Here is a 14,549-nt window from a genome sequence, read left to right as displayed (position 1 = left end):
TTACAGAAGAAACAGACTCCAGTGCAATATATGTGTCACTGGCACAAGTGATGGGAACAGGAATGGAGCATATTGTCCAAATATAATCGGGTTCAACATCCAGAGCAATCAAGAAAAAGGAAAATATTAAAGATAGTGGAAATCTGAAATACAAATGCAATATGAAGGAGGAATGCAACAGATGATGCAGAATCTGAGCAGAGAAACAGAGTTAACATATCGAGTCTTATATGAACCTATTCTGAACAAGTTATGTTAGACTCAAAAAGAATTAATTCCATTTTTCTCTGCTTCGATATTGCCAAAGCTGTGGGGTTTCTCTTCAGAACTTTCAATTGGTGCCATGACAGGAGACAGAGAGTAATGGGGGGTGGTTGCTTTTCCGACTGAAGGCTTATGCTCAGCAGTGTTCAACAAAGGTTGGTTCTGGGTTTTCATTGTCTGTCATTTATGTAAATTATTTGAGAATATCGAAGGCATGGTTCGTAAGTTTGTGGATGACACCAAAACTGGTGGCATCGTGGACAGTGAAGAAGGTTTTCTAAGAATACAAAAGGATCTTGAGCAAATGGGTCAAGAGATTGACAAATAGCAGATAAAGCCCCACACCCTTTATATTGACTAAAAGATAAAATTGAATAAAGTTGTCTATATCTAAAGTAAGGTTTTCTTTGATTCTTGAATAAAAGCTCAATAACTGTAGTTGTCCATTGTTCCTTAATTTTACCAGCATTACCCTTCACTCTAACAGGGACATAATGACTCTCAATTCCCAACGTCACACTGTTGAATGCCTCCCACTTGTCAGACATCGTTTTACCTGCTAACAGTCTACTCCAATTAAACTTGTTCAATGCCATTAAAATGTATGGTACTCGAATTAAAGCGAACATTAATGAAAGGTTTATTATTTTCCATAACCATTATGAAACTAATAGAGTTATGATTGCAAAACCCAAAACATTCCCTCACGTTTACTTCAGTCACTTGCCCTGCTTATTGCACAAAAGAAGGCCTAGTTTAGCTCTTTCTCTGTTAGAATCATCCGCATATTGATGAAGAAAATTTTCATGAACACATTTGACAAATTCTTCACCATCCAATTCGTTAACACTGTGGTCGTCCCAATCAATATTTAGAAAATTAAAACCCCCCATTATTACAACCTTATTACGCTTAAATATATCCGAGATCTCCCTACACGTTTCTTTCTCGATTTCTTTCTTATTGTTGGAGAGCATATGGTACAATACAATCAACGTGCTCTTTCCTTTCTTATTTTTCATTCGACGAATGTATTTTCACTGGACGATTTGTCACAAATAAGCATTTAGTGCAATCTGTTCAAAGTGAACTTTATTTTCTTATTTTTAATACTATATGCATATTTTAACTGGGTATTTTTTTCAGAAATATCTTCCCCAGTTACAGCAATAATTTGTTCCTTGATCAAAAATGGCAGACCTCCCCTTGCCTGCCCCCCACATGTCTGTTTCCATCATTTCTATGACCCTTCACACCTGGAACATTGAATTGCCAGTCATGAACATCATTCCAGCGAAAGTGAGGACTGCAGATGCTGGACATTAGAGTGGAGAGTGTGATGGTGGAAAAGCATAGCAGGTCAGGCAGCATCCGAGGAGGAGGAAAATCGATGTTTCAAGCAAAAGCCTTTCATCAGCCCATTCCTGATGAGGGGTTTTTGCCTAAAACGTTGACTTTCCTGCTCCACACATGTTGCCTGGCCTACTGTGCTTTCCCAGAACTACACTCTCGACTTGAACATCTCTCAACCAATTGTCTGTACTACTTATGATGTCCCAATCCCATGTTCTTAAACATGCCTTAAGTTCATCAGCCTTTCCTGTAAGACCCCTTACATTGAAATAAATGCAATTTCGTGCTTCGGAATTACTATACACTCTTGACTCTCTCGTTTTCCTTTTCTAATTGACATGTGCTCCTCACATTCATAAACTACTCTAACCATCCTGCCATTTGTACTGCTACTTGGAATATCCCCTTGCCGTCTCTATGAATATAAAGTTTCCCTACATAGAATGAGCAAATCTCCCTGCTAAGATATTCGTTGTTTTCCAGTTCAGATTAGACCAATCTTTTCTGAACAGATTCAAATAGATTCAAATTTCCCAAAAATCTAAATCCCTCAATAGCAGAATAGCTCTTCAGCCGTTGATTTTTCTCCTTTAACCCTTTGTTGCTTCCCAGTTGAGTATGGCATTGGGAGTAAACAAGAAAGTATTGCTTTAACGATTTTATTTTTGATACTCTACCTCACGTCTTAAGTTCACTCTGTACTATTTTAATCTTTCCCTAAAAAATGTCATTCCTGCCATTATCTACAATAATGTTTGGCTATTCAATCTCACCTTTAACAACGTGCTTGAAATGTTTCGAAACGTTCTTAATCCTCGCACAGGGAAAGCAACAAACCCTCCTAAATTAATGGTCACTGCCCCAGACTCTCCTGTTGATGCCTCGATAGAAAAGTCCACAGAAGCAATAATTCTACTAACTCTTCTCAAACGCTGCTGAACATAAGAATCATTCCAATTGTCCAATATTGATTGCTCTTCCATTTCCTCAGAGAGACAATTCCCTTCAGCTGTTCTAAAAGCAGGGAAGCATTTTGATAGAGGAATAGCCACCGGAGACATTTGGACTACCGTCTTATCTTTCCTGTCAGACACCCAGCTATCTAACTGATTTGTTGGATAACATTGTTTTCTAAATCTTCTAGCCATCTCTCTCTGTACCTTATATGTGACCTTAATTACATTATGCATAAAGGGCGGGATTGTTTTTGACAACTTATATAGATGTTACCTTTCATTACCTACAGACAATAACGTTTAAAAAAATGGAAATTTAATTGAATCTTTATCCTCATCACTCGAATTCTTTTAAACAAAATTGTGAATGTGTGTTCATCATACAGACGGAAAGGTCCTTCAGCTCTGACTATTGCAGGAATGATACAAAGAATATTACCCAGGTCCACGTAAAACCCAAATGTTGCAGGGAAAGCCACTGAAACCTAATCCAATATTAATTACATACAAGCCTTATGAACAAATCATAGAGAAGGGCATAATATAAAAGGCGAATGTCCAAAATAAAATTCGTGGCTCCCTCATAAAAAACCTCAAATGCATTACGCTGTAAATTCACAAAAATAGGAATAACAAGAGAACGGGAAGAAAATCAAGGCTAAGTAGTGAACTTCATAAATGATGATGATTAGAATGGGAGGGATGGAGTTTGGGGGGAATGATAAATAACGTTGTGGATGACACAATGATGAGCTGGTGGTTCACAGTGAGGAGGAAGGTGTGAGGTTACAGGAGGGTCTAAACCAACTATTAAGGTGGACAGATCAATCGCTGATGAAAAATGTAACACATATATATGTGATACATTTCTGAAGTATTAAGACAAGAGAGTACTCAAACTGAAGACAGGCTTGATTAATTTGATTTTATTTTAAGCAAAGAAGGTTGAGAGTTGCTCCTGGTGGCGGTGTTAAACAGCATGAGGGGTATGCACAGGGTGATCAGAGAGCAGCCTTTCCCCTTACTCGAAGGCTCAATAAAAAGGAGACACACTTATAAAGTGAAAGTGGTCTCACCATTAATCTGTAAACTGTAGAAAAACTTTCCTATTTCTAAATGTATTTGTTTTTAAAATATTTCAAGATTTATATTGTATTCTGAAAAATGTGATATTGAAGCAGAGGTTTGTTTTGTGATCCAGATTCCCCATTCCTCGTGCCTCCGTGTCGCAATCTGTTCATTGAAATAATACAATTTTTCCATTCAACTCTCCAACATGCTCAAACACAGACTCAGTTTCTCAACTATGATCCAAAGACCAATATTTGCCCGTTCCCTGACCTCGTTAAAGACTTATATCCTCTTCACATCTTCCTTTTCTAATCTTTTCAAAGTTTGTATTCTTTTATAATAGTTCAAAATATTTTTCGTAAGATATACAGTATGACACTTTCCAACAGTGTTGATAATGTAATATCTTTACTCAATATGTAAATATAAAGTTGCAACAATGCTGAAGTGTTTTTCACTCACATCCCAGACTGAAGTTGCAGCAAATAGTCATTGACATCTCAAAAGAATTGCCAAGTATTTACTTCTGATCGGAATGGTAATTTGTGTCTTTATTATGAAATGGGCATGCTAATTATGGACTGCAACATTTTGATGTGGTTTACTCCAGACAATTAAACATCAGGAATAAAGAGCAGGGATAGGCCAGCTGGGTGCCAGGCCTGCTGTGCGAATCAATAAAGCCTGACTGTGGTCTTTTCTCCATATTAATGTCTTGTTTCTGACACACAGAGCAACCTACACCTCCCTTGACCAAAACCCACGAGTCATTCACCCCAGCCACCAACCATAAATAAAATTTAAAGAACTGCAGATGGAGCAACACAAGAACATAGAAATTAGGAGTGACGGAAGGAAATTCAACTTTGTACTTAACCAAATTAAACAGCATCTGCCAGATATAACAATCTGCCCCAATTTTTAATATTCATCTGTAAACTCTTTATTTCCGTATTACAGCCTGTATGCCATCTAGTTTAGTACCATCTGTGAATTTAGTTGGTCCACTCTGTCTCTCCTTCCAAGTCATTGGGATTGATTCTAAACAGTTAAGGTCTGAGAACTGAAACCTGCAGCACCTCACTAGTTTTAGTTCGGCAGAGGAAGACCAGTTATCCCGTTACTCTGTGTTCTGTCAGTAAGCCAATCTTTTTTCCAATTCAATATTCTACCCTTAACCCTCGGGATCTAACCTGCTAGATCAGTCCTTTATGCAGCACCTTGTCAAAAACCTTCTGAAGTTTAGATGAACAGCAGTTGCTGTATCCCAATTATCCATATTGTTTGTTATGTTCTCAAAGAACACGAGCAGGTATGTCAAGCACAACCTGCCCATCATGAAACCGTGCTGACAGTGGTGAACTGATCTTTGATTTTCTAAACGTTATGGTTGACTGAAGAAACTTCCCCACTACAGAGTTAAAACTCACTGGTCTAAAGTTTGTCATTTTTTCCTATCTCTTGTTTTGAATACGAGTGTTACATTATTAATTTTCCAATAGTTCGGCACAGTTCTCGAATCAAAGGATTTTTTGAATATCGTAACTAACACATTAGGTACCTCTCTTGTTCCCTCTTTTAATATAATAGAGTGCAGGCCGAGAGCCTGACCTCCATCTAATCCCATAAATGTATTTAATACCTTTTTCCCTCAGCATCGTACTTCCAGCAAGATCCTTTGCAGTTGTTGTAAGTGTTGGGAAGAAATTATCTTCCACTGTGAAAGCAAGAAGTGTTGGCTTTACCTCTGCCACTTCTGAGTTTCCCATTACTACCCCGCCGTTTTCATTCTCTAAAAGGCCAACATTTGCGTTCAGAATTCTTTGACTTTTTGCCTACTCAGAGAAGTATTCTTTATCAATTCTTATGTTTTCGACGCATTTTCCTTCGTAGCCATTTTGATTTTGTTTTTAACAAAAGTTTGCGAACACTTAAAGCATTTTTCTTTATTCCATTAATAGGAAGATGGCGTTGCTGGTTAGACAGAACTCATTGTCCTTCCCTAATTGCCCAGAGGGCAGTTAAGCGTCAAGCAAATATGTGTGGGTTTGAAGTCACATGCAGATCAGATCGGGTAAGGATGGCGGTTTCCAGTCCAAGAGGACATTCGTGAAACAGATGGATGTTTCAAGCAATAAGCAATAGATTCTAGGTTCATATTGAATTTAAATCCCACCATCTGCAATGGCGGCATTTGAACGTGAGTCCCCAGAACATTATTTGATCATGCCACCAGGCCATCACCTTTATGTTAGTATCGCCTTCCTTGTTATGACATGGATCACTTTTCACCTTTTTAAAATTCCTCTTCCACTCAGGATTACACTTTAATTAAGGAGTTTGGACTATCTCCCGAAGTAGTTGCCACTGTTCTTCAAATGTGCCGAGCTTTAATGTTTTTTGCCAAGTCCATTCAGGCCAAGCCCTTCCTCAGGCCAGTAAAATTATCATTGTCCAATACTAAACCTCACATGTGTGACTCTTTCTTCACTGTTTCAGTCTGAATGTAAAACTGCAGCATTTTGTGGTCACTCTTTCTGAGGTGATCTTGTCCTACACTAAGATTTATCACTCCTTCTTCATTATATTATAGCAAAGCCAGTTCTCTGTTTGGTTCCTCGAGGTGTTACTCGAAGAAATAATCCCTCATACGTTCGATGAATAATTCTTTGAGGCTCCCCTTGCCAAATGATTAATCTAGTCAAATTTAGGAGACTCTAACCCCAACCACACCCAGAGGACTCTAACCCCAATTACTGTACAGCTGGTAGAAAGTTTAACCATTTGTGATTTGGTTTGAATGCACATTTGTTTGTTGGTGACTGAGTGGTTGTGCTTTGTTCCCTGGAGCTTGAGATCCGAGACTGTTTTGAATCTGATTTCTATTATGGAAATTTAACATGATTTATTTTAAAGTTAAGGATATTATAGTGATTATGAAATAAAATGTTAACTCCTGTTCTTTTACAGGTCATGACTGCCTCACTATCAGTTTCTAACTAATCTCTTTTATCCTTACATATCAGGGTTTTATGGGGGACAATTGACGTTTCAGTTCAACATTAGATTGTAATTTTAAAAATTCAATGGTTAATATCTGTGTCCTTGGATTCGGCCATTATTCATGTATTAGAAGTTTTTTTAAACTTGAATAGACAAATCCTTTTCAGCCACCTCTGATTATTTCACTACCTATGGTATTGTAATTGAGCAATGACTGGTTAAGACTACTTAAGAAAACTAATTTTAGGATTAAATTAAGGGAATAAAACCGGGTAATTATAATGGATTTCAAAGTTGGGAACTGTATGCATTTTACATTTTAAGTATTAAATACTGAATAAATGAATTTATAATATATAAATATATATTATGAGTAAGGTTCCAAAATGTATAGTTAGGAACAGGCTTTAACGTTAGACAAGCATAAATTGATGAATTGGTATTTGAAGTTATAGGGAGCAAACAAACTTGTGGCAACGTAACATGAGAAGCAGAAACAAAAGGCAAAAATAATGATAGCCCACGGTTGATGAGTTAATAAAAAAAAGGTCAAACTAAAAAGAGAAGGAAACCGGAATGGTGGTGGGCAGAATGTTGAAAATAAAGGGTTTGATGTTAAGGGGTTTGGTGGACAGGGACGTGGATCGAGGTGGAAATCCTGACAGGTGGGATGTTATTACTGTGTAAAAACAGGTCACTTTAAGCAGGAGTGTCCGGATCCAAAAAGGGAACTGAGGGCGATATTGCTTATGAATTTTGATGAAGAATAGGGGTGTCAAGGGTTCCTGCCCCCTGAGGCCCACCAGGAACACTTGATAAATTTATAGGTGGGACTTTATAATAAGGACGTCGTTTTCGTCGTCGATACGGGGGCAGCAGGGTCATCCTTAAATTTTAAGCCGAAGGGAAGAGGAAAGAAAGAGTTAATTGGATTATGGCGACAGTTTTGTGATGAGAAGGCACGAAGAATCAGTTTTGTGCTCATAACAAAATACTGCCACAAAATTTGGGGATTGAATTAACTGCAAATGGTGCTATGAAATCTGTCGAGGTTCTTAAAAATGAATGTGCTCGGGCAAAAAAATTACAGAAACAGAATAAGAAATCACAAGTGACCGGTAAACAAACAGAACTGCGCAATTACAGTTTTTAAAAAATGTTTTGGTCACTTGTTGCATTTTCACCCTGAATTACAAATAATGATTACTTTATTTATATAATATATTTAATAATTAATATTTATAATAAATCGATTGTGTTAGCCTGAATCAATATTAATTGGCAGGATCCCTTCACACATTCTCAGTGACATGTCGTATTGATTCACGGTTAATTTAAAACATTACTGCATTAATTGATTGTTAATTAAAGAATGGAAAGCTAAATTACTGGCCGATGAGGTAACTAACTAAGCTGCCCTGAACGCACAAGAAGCGGTGATTTATTCCCTAATACCTACTGTCCCAGGTCTTTGGGAAGCTCCAATATTCACTGAAAGAGAGGAAAAAGAATTGAAAAATTTAGGGGGTGTAAAAGCAGAAGAGGGACATTGGATGTTACCTGATGGATGGGAAATGTTAAACAAAATTATGATGCGAGAAATGATGCCTGTCTGACATTAGGGGAGCCACCGGTGTGTGCAAGCAATGTGTGATTTAGTCTGAAGGAAATATGGATGCAACGGGATGCATGCGATAGCCAAACAGGTATGTGAGGGATGCATAACACGTAAAAAAGTAAACAAGAAAGTGTTAAGGAAACAAGTCCCAGGAGGGAGATAACCTGGTCTAAGAACATTCCAGAGCATCCAAGTAGATTATACCGAATTACCCCGAGTGGGAAGACTGAGATATATGTTGGTAATAGTTGATCATTTATCCGGATGGGTGGAGGCATATCGTCTGGCCACTGCCAAACCCAGAAACTAAAGATTTGTTCTTAAAGAAGTATGTACTGGGTTTGTCCTCCTCTTTGTCTTTCCTCAGGAAACAGGGCTTATTGTCACAGACTCCGCCCTTGAATTCGCTGTTCATCCGATTCGACCGGGGGATTGGCTCTTAGTAAAATCAAGGACAGGGACTAAATTGCAGCCGGACTGGGAAGGGCCGTACCAGGCTCTTTTGACCGAAACGGCAATAAGGACGGTGGAGAAAGGCTGGACTCACTACACTCGGATCAAAGGTCCAGTGGAATCTCCGGTTGAGGAAGAAGTCTGGACAGCCGAATCAATGCAAGACCCACTGAAAATCATGCTGAAGAGACTTTGAGCAACTGATTGCACAGTGGTGATGCGCGCGCGGGATTATTTCTGTAGGATTGTATCTTAAGTCTTGGTGCTTTAGCATGATTTTAGAATGCTGGGGATGCTTAGCGTTATGATAATAGCTCTCTTAGTATTGGGATTTTGTCAAACATCAATTTCATATGTGTTATTAACGGTTCCTGAGTCTGATAACCCACAAGTAATAGACGCCGATGCATGCAGCTTGGTAAATTGTGGGGATGTAGATAATCAGAGACAGTACCGCAGCTCAGAGATACATCTTAAGTCTTATGGGAATGGCCTCGGGGATGGTACTTGGTATAATCGTCTCGTCACAATACACTGGGCCACCTTCCGACCAGCTTTTGATTGTCCTGATACAGTGTAACCCAATATACTTAACGATAATGAAACATCGCATGAAGCAACTCTGGGGGGGTGGGGGGGCACCTATCAGGTACAATGAAATGAAACTTTTGGGATGGAAATGAAAACTAACGGGAATGATTTCTTGGGCTGTTGTTTTCGAATTAGTGTAGGACAGGGAAACGGGCAGAACTACCGTATATCAAGGTACAACCTTTCTCCCCTCCCGATGACTTTAAAGTAGTAAAAATTATAGAGGTAAATGACTTAAACAGACCATTGAATAGAAACTGGGTACGGGGATGCAAATGCCTGTGTTGAATGGGTAAAGTAAAAAGTCTGTACAAGAGCAATTGCTATGTATGTGCCTCCGGTCGGCCAGTGGCCCAGGTGGTTCCCTTTCCACTCGGGTGGAAGCGATGCAGGAAGAGCATGAAACGTATGATAGCCCTGTATCAGGATGAGACTGCATGGAATGATAGGAATTATACCTCCCTATCTCTGATGTTCCCTCCCTTGGAGATGAAAGAGTTAAAAGCAGCCCCCCACCCCATGTTTTCAGCCACAGTCAGAAATCACACATCGTATGTGCATAGAGGAGGTACAAATTGGTCTAGAGATTTGGGGAAGCTGAAATTATGTACAGAGATTAAGAATTTCACCGATACAGACAATGGAGGTAACAATGGAGTGGGGATAACTGAGACGTGGCTTCATGGGGACAGGGCCTGGGAAATGAATATTCAAGGCTACACGTGCTATCGTAAGGACAGACTGACGGGCAGAGGGGGTGGGGTGGCCTTGTTGGTAAGGGAGGATATTCAGTCCCTTGCGCGGGGGCACCTAGAGTCAGGGGATGTAGAGTCAGTGTGGATAGAGCTTCGAAACACTAAGGGTAAAAAGACCCTCATGGGAGTCATCTACAGGCCCCCAAACAGTAGTCTGGATGTTGGAGGTAAGTTGAATCAGGAGCTGAAATTGGCTTGTCGCAAAGATGTTACTACAGTTGTTATGGAGGATTTTAACATGCAGGTAGACTGGGAGAATCAGGATGGTATCGGGCCTCAAGAAAGAGACTTTGTGGAGTGCCTCAGAGATGGATTTTTCGAGCAGCTGGTGCTGGAGCCGACCAGGGATAAGGCGATTCTGGATCTGGTATAGTGTAACGAACCAGAATTGGTCAGTGATCTCGAAGTGAAGGAGCCATTGGGAAGTAGTGACCATAATACAATAAGCTTCAATCTGCAATTTGAGAGGGAGTGGGTACAATCTGAAGTGACAATATTTCAGTTGAATAAAGGGAAATATGGAGCTATGAGGGAGCAACTGGCCAAAGGTCAATGGTTCAATACCTTAACAGGGAAGACCGTGGAGGAACAATGGCGGATATTTCTGTGTATAATGCAGAAGTTGCAGGATCAGTTCATTCCTAAAAGGAAGAAAGATCCCAGGAGGAGACATGGGCGGCTGTGGCTGACGAGGGAAGTAAAGAAACATATAAGGTTAAAAGAGAAAAAGTATAACTTAGCGAAGATAAGTGGGAAAACGGAGGACTAGGAAGCTTTTAAAGAACAACAGAGGATTAGTAAGAAGGAAATACGCAGAGAAAAAATGAGGTACGAAGGTAAACTGGCCAAGAATATAAAGGAGGATAGGAAAAGCTTTTTTAGGTATGTCCAAGGCAAAAAAATGGTTAGGACAAAAATTGGGCCCTTGAAGACAGGAGCAGGGGAATATATTACTGGGAACGACGAAATGGCAGAGGAATTAAATGAGTACTTCAGATCTGTGTTCACTGGGGAAGACACAAGCAATCTCCCTGAGGTAACAGTGGCTGAAGGACCTGAACTTAAGGGAATTTCTATTTGCCAGGATTTGGTGTTGGAGAGACTGTTAGGTCTGAAGGTTGATAAGTCTCCGGGACCTGATGGCCTGCATCCCAGGGTACTGAAGGAGGTGGCTCGGGAAATCGTGGATGCGCTGGTGATTATTTTCCAGAGTTCAATAGAATCGGGGTCGGTTCCTGAGGATTGGAAGGTGGCTAATGTTGTGCCACTTTTTAAGAAGGGTGGCGGGAGAAAGCAGGAAATTATAGACCAGTTAGTCTGACCTCAGTGGTGGGAAAGATGCTGGAGTCTATTATAAAGGATGAAATTACGGCACATCTGGATAGTAGTACCAGGATAGGACAGAGTCAGCATGGATTTATGAAGGGGAAATCATGCTTGACTAATCTTCTTGAATGTTTTGAGGATGTAACTCGGAAGATGAACGAGGGAGATCCAGTGGATGTAGTGTACCTGGACTTTCAGAAAGCTTTTGATAAAGTCCCACACAAGAGGTTAGTGAGTAAAATTAGGGCGCACGGGATTGGGGGCAAAGTACTAGATTGGATAGAGAATTGGTTGGCTAATAGGAAACAAAGGGTAGTGATTAACGGCTCCATTTCGGAATGGCAGGCAGTGACCAGTGGGGTCCCGCAGGGTTCTGTGCTGGGACCGTAGCTTTTTACAATATATGTAAATGATATAGAAGATGGTATCAGCAATAACATTAGCAAATTTGCTGATGACACAAAGCTAGGTGGTAGGGTGAAATGTGATGAGGATGTTAGGAGATTACAGGGTGACCTGGACAAGTTAGGTGAGTGGGCAGATGCATGGCAGATGCAGTTTAATGTGGATAAATGTCTGGTTATCCACTTTGGTGGCAAGAACAGGAAGGCAGATTACTACCTCAATGGTATCAAATTAGGTAAAAGGGCTGTTCCGAGAGATCTGGGTGTTCTTGTCCACCAGTCAATGAAGGCAAGCATGCAGGTACAGCAGGTCGTGAAGAAGGCTAATAGCATGCTGGCCTTCATAACAAGAGGGATTGAGTATAGAAGCAAAGAGGTGCTTCTGCAGCTGTACAGGGCCCTGGTGAGACCACACCTGGAGTACTGTGTACAGTTCTGGTCTCCAAATTTGAGGAAAGACATTCTGGCTATTGAGGGAGTGCAGCGGAGGTTCACGAGGTCAATTCCTGGAATGGCAGGATTGCCTTACACGGAAAGACTGAAGCAACTGGGCTTGTATACCCTTGAGTTTAGAAGACTGAGAGGGGATCTGATTGAAACGTATAGGATTATGAAAGGACTGGACACTCTGGCAGGAGGGAACATATTTCCGTTGATGGGGGAGTGCCGAACCAGAGGACACAACTTAAAAATACGGGGTAGACCATTTAGGACAGAGATGAGGAGAAACTACTTCACCCAGAGAGTGGTGGCTGTGTGGAATGCTCTGCCCCAGAGGGCAGTGGAGGCCCAGTCTCTGGATTCATTTAAGAAAAAATTGGATAGAGCTCTTAAAGATAGTGGAGTCAAGGGGTATGGAGATAAGGCTGGAACAGGATACTGATTAGGAATGATCAGCCATGATCATATTGAATGGCGGTGCAGGCTCGAAGGGCAGAATGGCCTACTCCTGCATCTATTGTCTATTGTCTATTGTCTATAACTCAGCAGTGAAGGTTCCCCAAGCGGATCTATGTTGGTACTGTAGAGGCAAAATATAGAGACCCACCCTACCTCCAAATTGGAGAGGGATATGTGCAATTGTACAATTGGCAATTCCATTTACCCTGGCATTTGAGAAGGAAAATATAGTAGAGAAAAAGGGAAGGAGTAAGAAATCACTCTTGGATTCTTCTTTTGATGACAGGATTTACCTCAATTCTATAGGAGTCCCTGGGGTGGCGGGCGGTGTACCTGATGAGTTCAAGGCTCGCAACCAGATTGCAGCAGGATTTGAGTCAACTGTCTTTTGGTGGGTGACAGTTAATAAAAATGTCGATTGGATAAATTACGTTTTCTATAACCAACAGCGATTTATAAATTATACAAGAGATGCTGTTAAAGGAATATCAGAACGGCTTGATGCGACAAGTAGGATGGCTTGGGAAAACAGAATGGCCCTTGATATGATTCTAGTGGAAAAAGGGTGTGTGTGTGATATTAGGAGGAAGCTGTTTTACTTTCATTCCCAATAACACTGCACCTGATGGTTCAAAAACTCGGGCCGTAAGGGAATTGACTACCTTAGCAGAGGAACTTCTGATAATTCAGGAGAAGACACATCTCTCACGGGATGGCTTCAATCATTGTTTAGAAAATGGAAGGGTATGGTGGTTTCCATCCTAACTTCACTGATAATAATAGCCAGGGTATTGGTAGCCATTGGCTGTTGCATCATACCCTGTATTTGAGGGCTCACCCAAGGACTGATTAAAACAGACTTAATGAAAGAGATGCCCCTAAAAGGGAATCAGGCAGAAGGACTTTTTCTATTAAATAATGAGGGGATGAGTGAGACCAAGATGGATGAAGTCTCAGGAATGATGCTTGTGAATTTTGGGGGCGATGCGTAAAGGAAAAATTGCAGAAACAACAATTGAATGTAAAAATCGAAAGGGGGAATTGTGAGGAGTAACAATAAAAGTTTGTTATCTGCAACAATCACAAGGCTGAAAAATGAAAGTGGAAGATGAGTGAAGGTTAAGCGAGATATGCTTGTACAAACAGTTATAAGTATCTGTTTCCCGCTTCTGCAAAAACAAACTAAAAACACAATCAAGAGTTCATAAGGCTCAGTATGGGCAAAGAATGGAAGGAAATGTTGCTTTAGCGAAGAAGGAAGCAGATGACAGTCAAGGAGGATATATAACAATAGACCATAGAGGGATGTGGTGAAACAGCCAAGCAGGACATGCATTTTTGACACGAACAAGGCCAGATGAGGCAACAGATAAACAGCCGTGTTGAAAGAAGTAGGAGATGTAAACAGGGGAGAAGCAATGGAATAAGTGGGGGAGGAGCAAAAGGGGAATGAATTGTACAAAAAGTTGTGTACTTGTTAAATTCGGTGTGCCTATCTTATAGGCACCACTCTTGCAAGAATATAATGAACGATACTGCTGCTTCAGATCTTGTCTCAGACTGAAGTTATTGAAGTCAATAGGTTCTATTTCCCACACAACCATGGAGATCCTGCTTTTAAACTCCGTTCTCGGTTCCTAAACATTCTTTGCTAGACCTTTCACTCCTCTTAAGGATGTCATTCGTATCAATGTGTACTACGACCGCTGGCTGTTCACCCACCCCCTTCAGTATGCCCAGAACATGCTCGGAGACATCCCTGATCCTCGCGCCAACCGCCCTTTGTATGAAGAATTCATAGAATCATAGAATCACTGCAGTGGGAAAACAGGCCAGTTCACACAGCACGTCCACG

The sequence above is a fragment of the Chiloscyllium punctatum genome, chromosome 28 (genome assembly GCF_047496795.1).
Source record: "Chiloscyllium punctatum isolate Juve2018m chromosome 28, sChiPun1.3, whole genome shotgun sequence".
NCBI classification, from domain to species: domain Eukaryota; kingdom Metazoa; phylum Chordata; class Chondrichthyes; order Orectolobiformes; family Hemiscylliidae; genus Chiloscyllium; species Chiloscyllium punctatum.
Note: the sequence above shows the minus strand (reverse complement) of the source record.